Raw genomic sequence first — 20,991 nt, 5'->3', positions numbered from 1 at the left:
GCCCGGAGCGGTCCTCGCGCGGCTGACCTCCCTCCGCGCGGCGCCTCCCGCGACGCCCCAAATGTCCCGCGACGCGCGGGCAATTAGGGTTGCTGATTCCCTCCCAGACGAAGGACGCCGCCGCCTGCCGTCTGTCCCCCGGGAAGAGGCGCTTCAGGCCCACGCGATCGTCTTCAAGGCGAACGACCCGTCAACGGAGCGCTCCCGGCGCCGGCTTCGCAGATTCTCAAAAACTTACACCGCGCGCCCGTTCGACACTAAGATACGCACCATCATTCAGGTTCCCGTCAGCTTGCCATGCCGAATGACCCTGCCACCCTCGACGCGACAGAGGTACTCAGGCTAATCGCCCCCGTCCTTTGACACACAAAAGGACGGGCACAACACACGCTCTCCGCGGCTCCGAACTTGGCGTCCGTGCGGCTACATGAAAGGGACACGGGATCGTAGCTACCAGCGGAGGCGACGCCAATACAGGGGCCACCGGCGGCCTTCATTAATTACATGCGGAGCCCGAACTTAACACCTCCGCACTAAGAATGTTGTCCGTACACTAGCTGTACGTACAACATTAACTCTCACTATTTGTTATGTCTTGCTGCAGAGCAAGAACTAAACAAAACGCGCTCAAGCCGTTACGCGAGTACACTACAAAATACAATACAATACAACAATAAAAAAAATTAACCCGGTACACACCAACCCAACCAGCACAACGCGCCGGTCAAATGCACCAAAAAAAACGGATACAACACGGCATACTCAGTGCCCTGGCCTGGCCATGCCTTCCGCAACCTCAAACAATAAACGAAGGCGCTCAACTACAGGGCCCGTGAGAACAAACTCGTGGCACCCTCTACCATTAAAGGCAACCAACACCACGAAGGGTATAAATGTTACAACTTGACAACTGGATGAATGACACCATCCATCCTTAACCGTTCAGCGCATATAGGAACATTCTTTCTCTCTAATGAAAAAAAAAAAAACAACACCCGAACAAAACCCAAACGCTCAAAATGAGGCTACTCCTGTACCAATCACAAAACGTTTAAAGAAAGTTCAGCGTTTCTTCACGCAATCGCGGACGCCTGTTCTTTCGGAATGCGACACAGATTGTTCGTCCCGGTTGCGGTTCACTCGCTGTCCACATGCGATGTATTGAAAGTTCGCTTTTTAGTACCTGAGACACTAGTTCGCACACAAGCGCCACAAGTGGGCCCTACCTGCACATTCCATGGCCCACCATGACCACATGCCAACGAGCGCAAATAAAGAAAGGCACTCGCCATTGTACCCAGAGGTAAACTCCCTACCGTGCTGTAACAGCGGCTCTAGTCCTCAAGAAGACAGTTAAACCCGCCAAGCTGCGCTACTCGTAAATCACACGCCTTACAACAGCTGAACACAACCAACACATGCACAAAAAAAACTAACAACAAGGGGGAGAACTACAGTACAGGGACAACGAAGAATAACTCTCGTCGGAGCGAACCCTACACATAAAAAAAACAGCAGAAAAAAAACGCAAAACGCTAACCACTAAGTGTGCGGCAAACAACACTGAACCGTCCCTGTCTCGCACTGCACACTGTTCAGCGCTAACGCCCCTTTCCGCGGCGGCACACACCGACCGTCGCACGGAAGCTGATTCCGTGTTGTGCGCCACCAGCTGATCCTACACGAACCCTGGTTCGGCTCGCGGTGCCCTGTGCTCCCGAGAGAGAAGGAACACCCTACTCGGCGGTAGCGCGTACGACGATGTCGCACCTGCGCCGCCACACCTGCCCCCGCACTCCGCGTTCTTGGGCCCGTCGGAATCGCCCTACGCGCAAGACGCCACGGGCCGCCTGCACCTTCATGCTTTTCGCACGGAAGCTCAACAATCAGGCACGCCGTTCCGCTGCCCTTGCATGCCCCTTGCGCTGCCTCGGCGACAGACGGCTGTACATTGCGCGCCTCCACAAAGAGAATTTCCGGAGCTGGGACACTGTCTCGCGGAGTCCCGTAATCTCATCTCTCGCAGTGGGAACGCTAAGGGGTTTCTCTACAACTGGAGTGGTTTCAGCCCCCTCAACTGCATTCCCACTCTCCTCATCCTGTGGCGTTCGAAACGCCCATGATGGAACGAACACGGTGAAGACATTGGCGTCCTCTTCGAGGCCACCAATCTTGCGAAGCTTCGCTTTTTCATAAGCGATCTCCGCTCGCCCTTGGGCTAATTGAGCGCTAAGCTCTTCAGCTGCCCATGCGGACGGGCTACCCGCGCCCCGGCTACCCGCTAGCCTTGCTTTTTCTAAAGCGTGCTGGGCATTTTTGAGAGCTATCTCCGCTCTCAACTCCTCAATCTCGAGCACAATGGCACTAACCTTTCGGTCGGTGCCGCGGCATCCCGTTAGCATAGTGGCCAGGGTGAACCCGGAGAAAGTAAGTCAGGGCCCACCTGTGCCCGCTCCGGGTTCGGCCGGGTCGCAGTGTCGCTGGTGCAGCAGCTCGTGGACCCGATGCGCCGCTCTCGCCGCTGGGATGGGGCCGTGCTCCCTGGGCCAGAGCCCACGAGGCCTCCCGCTGAGGTGTCGCCCCGTTGAACCGCGGCTTACGCCGCCCTGGGCCGAAGCCCCCGAGGCCTCCCACTGAGGTGTCGCCCCGTTGAACCGCGGCTTACGCCGCCCTGGGCCAGAACCCACGAGGCCTCCCGCTGAGGTGTCGCCCCCCGTTGAACCGCGGCTTTCGCCGCCCTGGGCCGAAGCCCACGAGGCCTCCCGCTGAGGTGTCACCCCGTTGAACCGCGGCTTACGCCGCCCTGGGCCAGAGCCCACGAGGCCTCCCGCTGAGGTGTCGCCCCATTGAACCGCGGCTTACGCCGCCCTGGGCCGAAGCCCACGAGGCCTCCCGCTGAGGTGTCGCCCCGTTGCCGTTGAATCGCGGCTGCTGCCGCACTGAGCCGAAGCTCACGAGGCCTCCCGCTGAGGTGTCGCCCCGTCGATGCTTGGAGTCTGGCTCGTCGTTGGTCGGAGCCGAACCTTGAGTTGAAGGAGTCTCTCCGCAATGCCCCACCAGCTCCAGCCCATGGTCGTGGTCATCCTGTCGGCTGCGCCAGTTAAATTTCGCCTCTCCATCTTCTTGGCGAACTGATGGAAACGAAATAGTGATGTTCTTTTGATGCGCGAGCCGAGAGGACGATCTCGACTCGCTCCGATGACCGACGACCGATGCTTGGAGCGGGTGAGGGACGAGGACTGCCTTCCTTGCTGGATATTAGGTTTATTTACATTATTTACATGACTCCACGTTTACATCACGTCAGAGTGACGGCTACATTGTCACTCTGACAGCAGCAGCCTGTTCGGCCGAGATCTATGCTGAACTAGATCCCCTCTCGACCGACCCTCGACAAAACCCAACACTCCGGTTTTGATAGCAAAAACCCCGCCTCCAAAAAGGGGCGTTCAAGAAAGAGAGAAAAACCTTTCAAAACAATTATTACAAACCATTGATTGGCCACAGTAACCAGCCAATCACACACATGTCCTCACCTGCGGCCACGTGACCTAACCCTCTCTCTTATGCACTCAAAGTGCGTTTCCTACGCACGCTGTTGCACCCGGCCAGAAAACACAGGACATCTGCGGCCTAAAGTGAACCATCCATTACGTTCAGCGGGCGGCATCTGCACAAACAACAGCCAAGCCGAGGGCCCGGAGCGGTCCTCGGGCGGCTGACCTCCCTCCGCGCGGCGCCTCCCGCGACGCCCCAATTGTCCCGCGACGCGCGGGCAATTAGGGTTGCTAATTCCCTCCCAGACGAAGGACGCCGCCGCCTGCCGTCTGTCCCCCGGGAAGAGGCGCTTCAGGCCCACGCGATCGTCTTCAAGGCGAACGACCCGTCAACGGAGCGCTCCCGGCGCCGGCTTCGCAGATTCTCAAAAACTTACACCGCGCGCCCGTTCGACACTAAGATACGCACCATCATTCAGGTTCCCGTCAGCTTGCCATGCCGAATGACCCTGCCACCCTCGACGCGACAGAGGTACTCAGGCTAATCGCCCCCGTCCTTTGACACACAAAAGGACGGGCACAACACACGCTCTCCGCGGCTCCGAACTTGGCGTCCGTGCGGCTACATGAAAGGGACACGGGATCGTAGCTACCAGCGGAGGCGACGCCAATACAGGGGCCACCGGCGGCCTTCATTAAAACATGCGGAGCCCGAACTTAACACGCACTCCGAGACGAAGTGTGAGTACATCACCGAGAGTACCGGCATTAACAATACACGTTGTCCTGCTTTTTCCAATAGCAAATCGGGTAATACAACGCGTTAAAAATAACGCCGAAAAACAAAATGATTGCAGCTACACGAAATGTGAGTACATCACCGAGAGTACCCGCATTAACACTACACGTTGCCCTGGTTTTTCCAATAGCAAATCGGGTAATACAACGCGTTAGAAATAACGCCGAAAAACAAAATGAACTCAGCTACACTTCGTGCTCTTCCAAGTAGAGCGAAAAGCAAAAAATGAAGAATGCATGCTGTCCTAACAGATGAGGAACGAGCAGGGCGAAGGAGGGAAAACTGAATTGGCTGAAGTTCCAGTAAGTTTATCATTTGAAGACCGAGATTAGATGGCAAGACCATTAGGGGTGGAAGCGGACGGCTTAGGAGGAGCTACGCGGCAGGGGCAGGCAGGAAGGTATCGTCTTCCGAGTTCATTTTATTACTTGTGCAGTATTATATACGTGGATATTTTAGAAATTCATAAGTTTTAGGGTTAACGTTCATTTATTTTTTTCGGGGGCGAAAGATGAAGCCAAAAAAAAGCCCTACCTGACGAGTCCTCGGGCTCTCTTTAAGTTTCGCAAGCACGATTACACAAGGAAAAGCGTGCTCAGTTCCACACGTAGAGAACGAATATCAAGGGGGAAAAATCGCAGGGATGTAAGGTACCCTGAAGGATGGCCGCAGTTATATTACTATCATAAGACCCTACAAATTATTATATCTATAGGCCTAATTTTTTATATATTTTCCTTTTTCTGCAACCGTTTGTCTGCTACTGCACAAACAAGCACTAGCTATAAAAGAGTCTGTAAGCATTATAATCACTTATTCTCCTATTTTAATTCGTAAATATCACCAATCACAGTTGTCAGCGACTTTGATAAATAAACTCACTGTTTATCCACCTGTATTAGTGAGACCTTTCAGAAATTGCTACTTCTAAAGCACTGCAAAACCAATTTTTGTTCCTGCTTTTCTGCTGAATTAAAGCAGGTTTCTGCTGTCACAACTCATGTATCAACACGCTCGGAAAAAATAAGCCCTTTCCGCTTTGCGAAGGTAAATGAGCCGTGGAACCTTATAGCATGTGTGGTGGTCACACATATCCCTTTGTCGTATGGAGCTCCGCTACAGCACAGCGCATTAAGAAATCCTTGCACGTCCACCTCACTTTGAACATTGCCCCGTCAGCCTTTTGAGCGAAAGTATGCAGCAACACGTCCGTCACACGATCACAGTTCGTGGCATCTCAAAAGCTGCCAATCACGATCAAATCATTCTAGAATTAGTCTGTCGCATAAAAGGAAAAAAGGATGTTTGAGCAGCGTTAGATTCTGTGTATCATGAAGCCATCCAGATAGCCTTGAAGTCCGTCGGAGTTCGAGGCCGAATGTATGTACGGCTCTGCAAATATCTATCCGGCAGGTACATGTCTACAAACGATGGTGCACCGCACTTCACATTGTGCGTCGAGGTGTATGCCAGCAGGAATTTTAAGCCTGAAGTTATTTAACATTTGCCTAATTGGAATCGAGCAGTGCTTGCCGCCATCCGTTCAAATATCCCTTTATGCTGACGACATATGCATTTGGTGCTCAGGAAGCAACCAGCGGATTTTGTGCGGTAGGCTTGAAAGTGTCATTGACTCAATGGCAGTCTTTTTGGCAACATGTAGCCTCGAAATATCGGCGGAGGAGTCTGCTGCGATTCCCTTCACCGGACGTGATATCTCCACGTATCTCCTTAACCTCGGAGGTTCCTATATCTTACATTAATTGTCACAAATTTCTAGGAGCGACCTTTGACAAGGACATGACGTGGTCCCCACATATACGGCAACCGAGGCACAAGCTTGAGGTGTACGCATCGATCTTCCGCATGATCTCCAGCAGTGCGGGAGGTTGCTCGGTGGCGTCTCTCATCAGGCTCTACAATGCACTCTGTGAGGGATTGCTTCGCTACAGCTTGCCTGCCCTCGAGCCTCTCACAAAAACCAACTCACGGCTTCTAGAAGTCTTACAAGCCAAAGTGATTCATGTGTACATTTGGGTGCCTCAAAAATACTTCAACCCTTCGGACCTTCAGGGAAAGTAGGCGCCCCTCTCCAACGGTTCTCTGCAAGCACTAACTCCTTCGTGCACGGTTGTGGTGTGTGACCAGGACTGTCGACCACCGGCTGGCTCGTGACTCGGAAGCCGAGGTACGTGCTATATTACCACCAGTCTACCAGAGCCCACCAGAGCATACCAAGCCACCATGGACATTTTCCTCCTGTAGTTACTCTAACCGTTCCCGGCATCCAGAGCAAAGCTATATGTCCTCTGCCTGCTCTGAAATTCTTTAAATTGGAGCAAATTGCTACAAAATACCAAAATTACCTTCCCAGTTTCACGGATAGATTGGTGATGGATTCATCATCTGCCATAAGAATATGGATCCCGTCAACACGCGCTAAAATTACCGCGCAACTAGGTCACAAAATTTCGTCGATTGTCACTGAACTTAGGGCCTGAGTGCTGCATTGCAACACATTTTAACTGCTCCAGTTCAGGCATTGGCGATGTTTACCGACTCTCGAGTAGCCCTTCAGCACCTGACGGTGCTGCCAGAAAAGCAGCCTGCTCAAGAAATTAATGACCTGCACAGGCAGGCAATACACAACCACCACGTCGTTGTTCTGCAGTGGCTTCCATCTCACTGCGGTGTGGCTCGCAACGACGAAGCAGACAGAGCTCCTGCATCCGCGCATATCAGCCCAAATATTACTCCAGTGTCTTTCACAAGGCGAGATGGAGTGACTCTTGTGTCATCAATTGCCAAGAGCTCTCAGCGATTGCAGTGGGGTGATCTGAGTAAGTCTTACGTGCCGTTGCCACAACAGACCCAGAGTGCCGATTTCGGATGCTAGGCGGTCTGCGCAAGCGAGATGAAGCTGTCCTGCATCGCATCCGACTCAATTGTGGCTTACACTAAGCATCTCCTTTTTCAGCGTGAGCTACACTGGGAGAGGTTGAGCAATTTCGCGTTGCTCATGGAGAGCCGGGCTGCGCATGCGCGAGGAGCAGGGACGTCACACGGCGCACCGAACGTTGCTCGCTTCCCGGCGTCTCTCACACCCTCCACGCGCCCAGCGTCTTCGCCGACCCCCGTTCCGCACGTGGCGGCCCGGTCCACTTTATGATCATGCGAGGGGTGGCCGGGTGTGGAACCGATGGCTCCTGTGTCGCAGCAACACCGGCGTGCGCCTGTGGAACCAGCTTAGCTCTGGGGCGATTGGTGGAACTGCGGCGGAGCCGCTTGATAAATATACATGTGTCACATAATGCCTATACTGTGTATTTGTCATTGAAGCGGCAGTAAGCATGATATTCAAGTTAATCCTAGATAACCGGGAAAGCTAAGAATAACCAGCTGAACCTTAGCTCACGCTACGTATATGCTTGCATAGCCGAGCTAAGACACAGCTAATTTTTTCAAACTTCACAAGGCTTCCTCCCCTCTGTGCCCGGCCTGTACAGTTCGCGAGGACCTGAAACACATTCTCTGCTCATGTCCTCGCTACAAACTTGAGCCTACCATGGCTAATCTTCCTCTGGGCCTGGCCGTGTCTGCCCAGATCTCTTCAAAGCTTTTTCTTCGGCCGTGGCTTACAACCGGCATGGCAATTCGCGCAACAAAGGCGCTTTTGACGTTCCTGCGGAGCACTGGACTTATGAGTGAGGTATGAACTCTCGGACAAATGACTATATCGCCTGATTGTATGTGTGCTTTTCGTTTGTGTCTGTGTGCTTAAGTATTCATGTGTAAGTGAGAATTCTTTTCATCGATTTTCATCGCACCGTCACCCTCATTTAGTGTAGCAAGTCGGGCGCCCAGCCTGGCTGACCTCACTTGCTCATTAAACATGTTTCTCTCGTCTCCCTATCTCTCTCTCTATTTCTATTTCTCTCTCTCTCTCTCTCTCTCTCTCTCTATCTATCTATCTATCTCTCTCTCTCGCTCTCTATCTCTCTCCCTCTCTATATATCTGTCTCTCTCTCTGCATTCTTGCGGCTTTTACGTGATCAGCTGCAGTTCCAATTAAAGCTATCACTTACGGTAAAAATGGCCCCAATTCAGATCAGGTCATTACCATCTAAATCGGGGATGCGCAGCTGGATTCTCATAACGGCACGGCACCATTCGCCTCCTCGGCCTGCCCATTCGCATTTTTAATAGCCCCCGTAAATGGATCCTTAATATGAAGCAACTTAGAGCAAACCCAGGCATGCCATCCACCACCTATCCGATAAGTTTGGTAATTCCCGCCAGCACGATTGTAAAATGCTTTGCCGTGCAATAGCACACACGTGCCTCACTTACGGGTTTCCGGTATATGATCTTCACCAAGCCAACGTAAAGTATCTCCATATATTAAATCGGCACCTTCTCCGCAGAGTAAGTGGTCTTCCTCAATTTACCCCTGTAGACATTCTTCACCAAATGGTACCACTTTCCTCCCTTGATACTCTCATCGAAGAGACCAAACTACGTCTTCAGGAACATCTTGAGCAGGCCCACCAAGGCAAGGCTATAGGCTGATGGGACTATATGGACAGTAAATTTGACCCCACTTGTTACCCATAGTCCTTTCCGCCCTGGGAGCGCCCTGCGATTGGCATCCCTCGGCGTCGCCCATACCTCGGCGGCATGCGACAACACGCGAGTTATGCATTCGCACCATCCATAACAACAAGATGGAGAACGAAGTCGACATCTTCACGGACGCCGCCGTGCGCGGCAATTAAGCTGCGATCGCATGGACATCTTCGTACGCCCCCTTGCTAAATGGTTCCCGGAAGATCTCCAATACATATGGCCTAGCTGAAGAAGCCGCACTCATGGGTGTTCTGGGCGCTGCCCATTCCATCCGCGACCATTGTGACTCTCTTTCATCCCGAAAATTTCGCATCATTACAGATTCTCACTTCGCCCTTAAAGAATTAAACAGAGCATTTTCTCCCAATTATACGGTCACGAATATACTATATGCCATCCGAGACCTTCGACTGGAAGGCATCGCCATCCGCATCGTCTGGTCCCCGGGGGCCGGGACGCACGCCTGGGGCACATTGCAACCACACGGCTCACACCAACGTCCGAGAGAGACTTGACACACCTCCAGTAGTTTCCAGTGCGCTGTTGCAACACCTACCGCAACCAGACTCGCAACTGCTTGCAGACTCGCAAGAGGCTGCAAGACACCACCCCGGCGGGTGTACTACGCCCGCTCAAGACGCTCACACGCTCAAGGAGGTGGGGGGGGGGCGTGCTGGCTAAAAATATATATTCCAAACGGCCCCAACCCCACATGTAGTAGATAAATGGCCCCAGGGAGCCAGCTGGCACATCCAACGCAGCCCGAATTGTGCCGAGACGTGCATCCCTAACCTATATCATTTGATATCATACTGTGCACACTTCACGGCCGGTCGCGAAACACTATTCGACCTCGGTTTTCCACCCGCAAATCAAGAAGTGAATTTGCAACACGTTCGAGAGGACCCCTCAGCGCTGGAGTAAATTATTGAATACTCACTGACCCGTGGTCTCTACAAGTTGGTGTGATAACCTGAACCGACTCCTGTCATAAACGTAGCACCTATCTGTTCACGAAGTTTGCGAACTATATCTTCACGGGATCATAGACTTTAAAATGGTATCCACTATTTCAAGTGATTGAACATTGAACAGTGTTTTTTAAAATATTCCCTCCCTTCTCCCGTGTCCCTCTCCTTCCCCCACACGGCATTCATGCCCCCTCTGATAATAAAAGTATGCCTCCTCCTCTCTCTCCCTGGCCAAAATCAAGCATTTATGAATTTTCTCTAACGGAACACTGTAAATATCACTTATGTATAACTTTTCGGTCTTATATTTGCGTTAGGTCTTGTTCTTGTTCAACAATGTTGACAAGTATGAGCATTGACACCGGACTTGGATTTGGCTGTGAGAATGTGAGACTATTGCGCAGATTTTGCTTCACTTTAGCCGGCTGGCTGAATCGAGTCACACACACAGACAGACAGGCAGAAAGACAGAAGAAAATTTCTGGGTGTAAGTTGTTCTGGGTTTAAGTAATTTCTGGGTTTAAGTCTTTAAAAACTTCATCCCGTCACGGGAAAGCTTTCCGATACTGCTGGCATCATGAGCTCTAATCGTTTACCACTTGCCTTCTCTTTCACTGCCGTATTCCAGCTCCACCCGGCCAAATTGTCCCATCGGCCGTTGCGTTGTTTCTGGTCGTTTTCCCGCAGTCACTGCGTGTCCCAGATATCCCTCCATCGAACAACCCGTCGGCTGCGGCAGTCACTTTTTTTACTTCGGGTTTGTGACAACACGTGAGGAAACACTGGGACTCGTTCGTTGCAGGATTGAAAGGTGTTTCATCGGCTGTGGGGACAAGACAAAAACGCTGTTTATTGTAATCCATACTCGGTTTCCATACACAGCAAGCTGTCAGGTGCACACTTCACTCTCAACACTTTCGGCCACGGCCGGCTGTCGACTCCAAACGCCGAGCCGACCTCTGGTCGTCGTCTGCCTCTCGAATCCCTTTCCCAGCGCCTCAAGCGCGCAGCCTCTTCTTCCACACCCCTCCAGAACAAAAAAAAAACAAAACTCAATACAATGACGTCTGATAGTGGTATACAGGGCGCTCCGAATTATTTCCTAAGACCTATTTCCTCGACCATGCTCCGCGAGCCAGGGCCATCACTGAAGTTATACCATTGTCCGGTACGAAAACGCTCTGTCTCGCTCCCCGTCTCCCGTCGCCACTTGTACTCCTCACTACCCCTGTCGTCTGCGGTGTCCTGGCAAGCAAATCCTTGACACATACCCAGAATGATTTCCTGAAAGAAGGCTACTTTGGCATTTAGGGCTCTTTAGCTCTAGTGTATGTAGAACAGTACGAGACACGGGAAAAGTGTGTTTTGTAAGGAAATAGCCGGTTTCTAGCTCTGCCTGGCTGGCTGGCTGGCTGCCGCACGGTTAAAAAAAATCACGCCATATCCACGGAATGAATGATGATAAGTGGGGCGAAGCTCGAGAGGGGGAGATCATCGGTAACCGTAACTTTCCCGTGAAAGTTCGTCCATTACATCATTAAGAAAGACGTAAGACTGTGTGCGTGCATTGTACAAATCAACTTTTATTTTCGGAGTCAATGCTCCCAAGCCCAGACCTGGTGTAAGACCCCGCGCCATCGAGGACTACCCCGCACCTGCACCACAATTTGTCACGTAGGATGGGACACAACGGTAAAGAAAGAACTTTTATTTAGGGCGAACGTGTGCCCGAACAAGACGAGAGGAAACGAGCAAAGGTCCTTGCGTCTCGTCCGATCTCCGAGAACGACTGCCTGCGTTCGTGGCGTGATCTCTTGCGTGATCTCCCCTTCGCAGTGCACGTGCACTCGCGCCTCCGTTGGTGAACACAGACAAGCTCGCGCTCCCGGTGCCGAGTTTGCGCTGCCGGTTGCAGCCGGTTCTTGCGCGTGCAACGCGGCCCACTTTGCGACATCTCCGAAAGCATGCGGCGGTCACGTACCACGAGACACAAGGGATGGACAGACCCATGACTTAAGGAGCTTCTCCCCTAAAACCCGGTCATTCATTCAAGATCTTCTCAAACTAGGTACTCGCTTCACTTCAGTTTGGCTCCGCAGGCCTGGGGCTCGTCGACAGCTCTCCCCAACGCTCTTCATCCGCTAACCGGTCGACCGTCCACAAGGATATGGGGACGCCGTCCCTAGGAAACTGGCGGCAGAGTCAGTGGCGCTGTAGAATCCACGTAGAAGTTATAAAAACGTCCTCTATTTCTTGCGTAAGCTATCAGCAACTTGGTTACCTGCTCTCGAGCTTGTCGTCTACCTGCGTCGAGTGATGATAGCTGAGTAAAAGCGTCTGCCTATAAAACTACAGTGCGCTTCACTCCTTGGCATGCTGTACAAGGCAAATACACAAAATGAGGGAATAGATGCAGTTCGTTTTCTTTTTCCCTGATTGTCATGGTAGTTTGATTGCTACCGTTTTTAACTTACTTCAAAACGCGTAAAACAAAATACCTCTGAGCCGCCTGTAAAGACAATCTTCGATAAAAGTGAGACAGTACTTCAGCCATCCGCAATATGCTCACACACGAGCCACCGGTCATCGGCGGCGTCGACCACATGCACTTCGGGGCTACTTGCTTTGGTGTGGAATACGCGTTATATCAGTCAACTTAGGGAACAGCGCGGCGTGATAACGGTTTATGCCTGCTGTAAGTTAGGATGGGGGAGCAACCTCCAGGTAACCTGTCCAGGACTCCACGAGTTTGAACAGGCCAGATGGGGGCTGCAGGACGTCGCCTGGGCCGTTCTCGTAGTGTTCTCCGAAGAACGCATGGTCCTCCATACAAGACAGTGTTTGAGTTTGTTTCTGAGGGATGCGTCCACAGCACTTTGTGGTTCATTACGTGGCCTCTACGTTTTAGCGGGCAATACTTTGGCCCCTAGTACAGTGGTTTCGCGGTGGCATTTCCGTAACCAAGCTAGCGAACAAGTAGCCCAACAGAAAGAAAACAGGAGAAGCGGCAGGCAAAAGTGTGAAGGGGAGGGCGGCACGCTCTGCTAAGGCGTCACCTCCCAGCGCCTCGCCACGGCTCAGTATGTCTCATTGCCTCCCATTCACACTGTCGCCATGTGTTTCCGCTGAGGACCATCCTTCGCCTCACACTTTCGCCAAACGTTCTTTCGCTGCTTGCGGCTCATCCGGACCACGTGACATTTGCGCGGAAGGTTCGAACACGATTCGCAGCAACCTGCTCGGCGGCAGCGAAGCGCAGCGAGATAACGGGAGCGTAGAGCGCGTGACCCTGCGTTCGCAGATCACGCGATCACTTCCTCAGACGCAGCAGACATGCCGTGACCGAAAATGCAGTAGTTCACGCTGTGCAAACATTTCGCACTAGGGGGTATAGCAATCGTCATGTGATTTTTTCAAAGTTTTTGTTTCTTTGAACCGATATAATAACTGTTCAGTGTGTAACGTTTAAACTATTCGCACGCGCAGCGGGAAAGCGGCGCAAAAAAAAACTCCAAGATGGCCGTAGTTTTGTCAAATGAAAGTTGTTACACCATTGCGAATACACTTTAAATTGAAGGTCTAAAAATTACTTCCGTTCTAAAGAAACAGTTAAAATAAAAGCCATACCATGCCCGGGAGTTTGTGAAAAGGCATATATGTACTAGACATGGGAACAAATTTTCATATAAAAAAACATGATTCACTAAGCCTTAGCGCTCGAAATCAAGTGGGGAACTCTAAGACGTTTTGCTTAAATTGTGCAGTTATATGGTTCACACATGATTGGTGGATTCAAAGACAAACTACGTACGAAAAAATGCACACTTGTAAGAGTGCTTACGTGTGAAAACGCAAACCCATTTTTTTATTATTTCATGCTATGATGTCATTCATGTATAGTGGTAGGTCTGTCGTGACCCTGTCATCATTTATTGCGACAATTCTTCGTTATCACAGGTATGTAAGCGCCTGAAGTATTCTCTTCGCGTCGCAGTGGTTGCAGTGGTGTCGGCTGGGGCCGCTTTAGCTGCAGCGTGCACCTGCCTCTTCGATCACCGTGTGGCGGATTTGAGTTCCCTCGCCTCTTTTTCCGAGGGTGTTTCCGTGGTAGGACACGTTTCACAGCTGCTGCTGTGATAGACACTTCGGACTTCATGGCAGTACGGAGAGCACCTACAGCAGAAATGTATTCAGTAATGTGATTGTGCCCTGTAATTATCATCGACATGATCTCTGTCCGAGTGCTTCGTTTTTTGTTTTATTTTTTCTATGTTACCAATGCAGTAGCTTAGCCAATCTTCCTTGCGACACTACATGTGCGCCGTTACGGTAAAGGTGCTTTGCTAATAAGGAGGCTCAAATTATTTTTATGGATTTTAATATATATCTCCAACACATGATTTTAGGTGGAGGGCTACAACACCGTTATTAGGATTGCCTTCAGTTTCCAAGAGATAAGGATCGCTAGTGGTATAGGTGGGTACATGCTCAACTGGCGCTCCGTCTACCCCGAATACGAAACCCAGACCAAAAATTACCCCAGTCTGTTTATTTACCTTTGTTTCCATTGCGTAGCCGGCTATTTCCGGAACGATAATCGGTCACGCGAGCGTCGGATTTTCGCGCATGAGTGAGTTTTTCGCTCTCGTTAAAATAACAGCTCAATCCCCCCCCCCCCCCCCTCAGCCACCCCCGCACACACGCATATCTTCAGCTGGTTGCAGACTGAAACCAAGTAAACGCTACCTCGCTCCCTGCGCTTTTCAGTTAAAGCCTTCATCAGTTATAAGAAACCAAACTTTCTTATATCCAGGCAATCACAGAGAAAATATACGGGTTTTTGAACCAGGCAGAAGTAAAAATAAGGAGGACACGTTGTATGCAACCTTAACAGCATTTTTTTAAACGGAAGATCTTGATGTTATTAAGCATCTTTAGGGCAGGCAACAAACAGGACAAGGAAGGAAGGAAGGGTGTAGAACGAAGGCAGGAAGGTTAACCTGGCTAGAGCCTAGTTTGCTATCCTGCGCGTGGGAAAAGGAAAATAGGCAAAAAAAACGCAGTGTCTAGAGTGCCGTCCGACGGCACTATAGCTGATCATTGCAGGCATGGCTTGAGTGCCGTCCGACAACATTCGGATATTTAACACTAGGCTAGCACCGGCGAAAGAGTCTGTCGTTGCGATGTAGAGGATCTGTCTTAGCTTCTTGATCCCAAAGTCATTGGTTCGAGACCGGCTCTTGCTTCGGTTTTCTTTTATTATTTAATGTAAGTGTAATTTTTATGCGTTACATTAGTTTTGGTGTTTTAAATTCTTTCTTTGTGTGCGTTAGGTTATCTTATGTTATGTTTAGTTTAGGTTGCCTAGCTTTACCTTATCTAGAGCGATGTACTGCCAGATGCGGCAATTTTGTTATAAAACGCCGGTGGACGTCGATATAGTAGAATGCTTATAATACCGTCGGACGGCACTCTAGACACGGCCCAAATAAAAAAGAAAGAATGCAGAGAAGTTGGAGTAGACACGTATGCCCAGCGCTGAAGCACTGACACTGATAGACACTGGAGGCGTGCAGTCTATAGTCTGGTGTTTAAGTTCGTCGCCCGTAGAAAACAGGACAAGACTCATTACAAACGCTGGAGGTGAAGCTGCATACTCACCGTATGGCAGCACGTCATCTTTTCATAGAAGAAGTGGGGTCGCACACTGAGCACACGAGGAGAAACGATTGGCGAATGTTAAAAATTGAAGACAGTGTCATTTCGTGAATTCGGCTTCCTGAATAGTAAACCAATAGCTTCATTAGTCACAATCATTCATGTATGTTTGCACAGGAATTCGGAGTCACAGTAATATACTGCACATTTCACATGTTTCAGGTTCTAATGCGCCTATCCTAAATAAATCCCAGATGTTAAAACCAATGAGTCTTAAAGGTCTCTAATGTGCCCTTTTTGAACGTGTACAATAACAAAGCAGCCATCCGTGCGGAAATGCCAACAGCCTCTAATTGGCATGCTTGACGCTGGCAATTTTATTGCTTTTCCCGGTATAATAAGAGTTCAAGGCTTTATGCCACGAATTCGATGAACTGGCAGGGCATAAACGAACCTCGAAATGTGCGATACATAAACACGGCTGGAGCAGTGTTCCTAATAGTGGCTATGAAATTCGTGCAGATTGTGAGGGCATTGCTTTTAGTGCAAGTGGCGGATTCTAATAACTATGGGAAGGAAAAAAGCAGGTATTTTTTGTCCGTGGACTTAAGGCAGGTATGTGCATAATATTACCTACAGAAGTAACAGTTTTTACCAAATAAGCTTCAGATATGTTGGGCCCTGACGGTGGAGGCAGTTTTTCACATTGTTTTGAACTACCTTAAATTCAAAACTATTTGTGTATCCTGCTAAATTGTGTAGCATTCAAACTGAATGATTGCATTTTTAGCCGCATTATAGTTCTATTCTTAAAAGGGCTTCAAGTGAAAATGTCAGTTTTCACCCAAAGTAGAACCTTTTCCTGAAATCAAAGCATATGGATCATTTTGCAAAAATGAGCTTTATAGCAGAACACAATGTAGCAGTTGTATATAGCGAATTATGTCTATTCTTACGAAGTTTCTATCTACATCTCTACGTTGCAGTGTTAGCATTGTAACCTTCTTTTTGTTTGAATATTTGGAGAGTCCTCCTCTAAGGGAACTTTTGAGGTGGTTTTAGACAGCTTTCTTCATAGCGCCATGTTAAGCTTACAGCTGTAAGGGTAAAAGTTATGGAGATGAACAATCCCCCTCGATAGTACTTACAAGACAGAGTAAGGACTCCAAGACGTGCACGTGTCAAATATGGCGCCAATGCTTCTTGGACCTCTCCTCAACTAATCCGGCAGCGAAAATGGATGTCGCAGCGGTTGAAGGTGAGCCCATTTCACCAGACCTTAGTATACCGGTGGGATGAATGATGACACACAGTCAAGGGGAACCAAAAGCGCTAAAGAAGATAAGCCTAACGTTAGGGCAAAAGGCACCCAAGCTGTTGCTGGCTTCCGTGTCGTGCAAAAAATCCTGTTTGCCACTTTAGGGGCCTCAATCAGTTGGTTGCACACGTACGCAACTGCAGCCGAATCTCGCCCAAGGGGCGGGGTCTGCATCTCGATAATCAGCAAGGCGCTCCTCTGAGTCATAGTCACAGTCACAGTCAGAAATTATTTAATTAGACAATAGACTAAGTGCAAAATTTCTGTATACCGAAGGAGATCCCGTAGTCAGACTGAATTGGGACCTCCTATATTAGTGAACACAAGAAATCTAATTAAAGCAACAAACAGCAGCATCGAAAAACAACGTACGTCATAGGAAACACAAGAAATGTGCCAACAGACCAGCAAAAAAGAAAACAAAGCGACAATTATAGAGTACAGTGAATATGGTGAGCAACAGACAAACTCTTAGGGTGTGATGGAAGGTACTTCGCACACGAACTTGAAAAACGTTATTGTCGCAGGCACCAGCCGCATGGAACGCGCAATAAAATATAACCAGATCAGGGAACTCTCTATCAGGGAACTCTCAAGGAACCCATAAGATAACGCTGACGCAGCACCGGTGGAGGACCACCCCACGGCTGTAACGCGCTATGGAAACATTCCCGCGGAAGATAGTAGTGGTGAGATCACCCGCAGCCTAGGGTACAACAGAAACCAAAATATTCTGCAAGCACGACAGCTGGGAAGAGTCAACTGAGCCATCAGAGTTTTCGAGGATGAAAAAATCTGCCCTTTGTATATTTCAAAAAAGCAGAATATTTCTGCTACCTGCATACAAAGCGGCATGATATATGCCAAACACACGGAAAACTTGGGCACATAACCGACGTCAGCCCTTCGTCAGAAAACAAAGTATGTGGAGACGGTGGCAACCAAGAACCTGGCAGAATATATTAGATGTGATAACATTTCGCCCTACTTGGCCACGACCATCACACCGGAGACATGAAATGACTTCAACAATATCAAGAACGTTATCTTCTCAGGTTACGACAATAGGAAAAGAGAGCACAGGAACCTCGAAGACACCGCAAGAGCAGACAGAAACAAGGGTAACGCAGCGCAGAAATAGCAGAACAGGCATTCTTAAACTACACTTAGGCAGATCAGGCTCCGTTCACCGCCTACATCCCCTAAAAGACCCTATCAAAAAAAACGAGGAATAGAAAAAAATCATTGAACAAGGATATCGGTCGCAACGCATTCTCCAGCAAATGAGCCGCGAGATCAGCATTACGTCAAAGAGACAGATCTTGATTGAGGTATAGATCCAGGTCCAAACCAAACCACGGAGCGGGATCAATGCACCATCGCAAGGAGAGCCCGTCCAGGACGCAGACACTCACCAAAGTAAGGTGAGCTTGGCAAGCGCCGTCCTCCGTGGCTTCACTCAACACCCCAAACAGGACACCACATCATGGCAAAATGACAGCTAATGTTTGCTAAGCAAAGTTAGCCATAAAAGATTATACATAGCTGAAATGTGAAGTCAGAAGTCTAAACCAAGACGGGTTACCCTATATGGATTGCAGAGCCCTAGACGTCACACATTAATCAGATACTCAGGGGTCCTTCTGTATGAAAAGGAAGGGCACAACTAAGAATGGTCAGAAAGAAGCAAACAAGCCGTCAGACAAAAGATGTGTAGAGGAGATACTATTGGACACGCAACCACACCGACTAGAAAAGAAAATGGTCCCCAAAATCAAAGCTGTAAGTGCATCCGTTAAACAGAAGCTAGAGCGACCGCTCGAAACGTTTACCGGCAACAGCAGTTCCCGGCTCATCACACAAGAGCGTTGCACTCGTTGGTGAGCTTGGAGGAGCAATTGGCCCGAACAAATCAACGAAGCATTGGGTAAGGCCCTCATACCCCAGCCCAGCATGTCAATGCTCAATCAATAAACATTACTCCCCCAGCCTCCGCGTATAGTCGGGATAACTTTGAAGGGGATCACGGGAGCACCGAAATACGGGCCTCACAACCTATACAGCGGCCGCTTTCAGAATTGTGGAGGTACAGGTAGCACTGCATTTTCCCCTCGTCATCTCTTGCATGGCACAACCCTGATACAGCCCGTAACAAGACGCTGCTGCTTGTTTGTTTGCCACCCTAGCGATCACCTTGAAATTTATCCCGACTGTACATCACCACCTCCGGAGATGTGCTCGGAAGGTCCAGGCAAAGGCGGATTTCCCGGTGCTGATACACTTCCACGTCCTGCCACCGGCGTGGCTTGAGTCGCACCAGAGGCAGAGCAAAGGGAACGGCGGACGAACCATTCCGTGGAACACCCGCAGATCCACGGTGTGTGTGCAGCCCTGAACACGCGCCAGCTTCCTCCGCACGCTCTGGTTGATTCTCTTGCGTTGCCGGAGCGCTTTCACCGCAGGTAGCCAGGACACCTGGCAGTCGGCCAGGAGCCCCAGATACTTGGACTTGGCGCACCACGAAAGGAACTGGTCATTCAAGGTGACCAGCGGTAACGCTTTACGTGCCCTTTAGCCCCTCTGGTGGAATACAAATGCCTGAGTTTTGGACTCGGAGAGCTGCAGACCACGCCTCGTCAGGATGGCGGCGACTGCCCACAGCACCCCCTGGAGGCACTACTCAACCATGGAGAGTAGTCTCGTTGGTCCATGTGCCCAGATGGCGATGTCGGCGGCATAGACTGCCATCCCCACTGGAAACGCAAGTCCAGCCGGGATGCAGTACGGGAGTGGAGGCAGGACGACGTTGAATAGAAATCGGTTGAGCACCTTCCTCTGGGCAACTCCAGAGCTGACGTCAGCGTGAGCTGATGGTTGCTCGGCCCACCTGGACTCGAAAGGCCCGGTTTGCCAGGAACGCCCTCACGTAACTCCGAAAGTGCCCCACAATGCCCATGATGGCCGTGTGGGGAACAGGGTCGGAGGCCGATTTTATGTCCAGCAGGGGGAAGAAGGCCACCTCCTTGTCACGACGGACCTGCTCCAGCATGCACACTACACTTCCCAGGAAGTACGCCGTGAAGCGGTGGCGACTGAAGCAGCTTTGCTGCTCATGGAAAATACCCCGACGATCAGCAATTCACTAAAGGAGGGCCAGGACCGTGCTCTCCATCAGCTTCCCCGCTGTGGATATCAGGGAAACTGGCCAGTACGATGCCGGCTCGGTGGCCGGCTTACCGACCTTCAGCATCGGCCTGACAAGTGCCACCCGCCAAGAAGGTGGAAGGCTGCCCTCCCTCCACATTAGGTTGACGAGCTGCAGAAGCGGATCCAGCTGGCTGACGTCCAAGCTCCGGAGCATCTGGTAGGTTACCCCGTCAATCCCAGGAGCACTCCGCCGCTTGGGGCATTCACCTATGGGGGCCTGCAGCTCACGGCGTGTGATGTCGCCGCCGCAAGTGGCCACCACTAGCGGGTCCTGGTGGGACACCGGCAGCACGTACAGCTGGTCCGCTGTGGCAGGTGGAGCCGGGTAGAACTGGTCGGCTAGCCGCTCTGCTTCCTCAATGATGCCCAAGGAAATGGCGGATGCCAGAAAGAGGGCGCCAGTTGGTTATTGCAGGCTTGAGCCAGGCCCGGAAGCCTCTCTAGGCTTTATCAGGATGCCTGTATGAATCCATGAAGTTGCACAGCGAATCCCAGCTCTGCCTCTTCTGCTGCTTGGCTCTCCTCCTGCATTGCGCATCCACCTGCCGGCACCCTGTCCAGTCTTCTGGACGCCTGCTCCGGATGGCCTGCCGTTACAGCTGGTTGCGACTGCCTAGGAGTCCCTGGAGCTCCTGGTCCGGCAGGGCCGTGCAGAGGGCTACCGCCCCTCTTACCGTGGCCTTGTTGGCGCTCCACACGACAGCTGCCAGGAAATCACGCTCCCTGCCCTCCAGATAATTGGCCATCTCCCTGCGGTAGTTGTTCCAGGTGGTGACGACGTAGACCCTAATGTCTTATCGCCTGTGGTCGCTCCTAGGGGGGACCAGGATGCGGCAGTGGCCCGGCCCTCAGGTGCTGGTGACGGTTTCCCACGTGTAGGCACACCACTGGGACACCAATTCAACGTCAATATAG

Source organism: Haemaphysalis longicornis, unplaced genomic scaffold (assembly GCF_048455015.1).
Source record: "Haemaphysalis longicornis isolate Haplotype H1 unplaced genomic scaffold, Haemaphysalis longicornis Haplotype H1 scaffold_8, whole genome shotgun sequence".
Classification (NCBI taxonomy): domain Eukaryota; kingdom Metazoa; phylum Arthropoda; class Arachnida; order Ixodida; family Ixodidae; genus Haemaphysalis; species Haemaphysalis longicornis.
The sequence above is the reverse complement of the archived record's forward strand: the minus strand, read 5'-3'. Positions refer to the sequence as shown.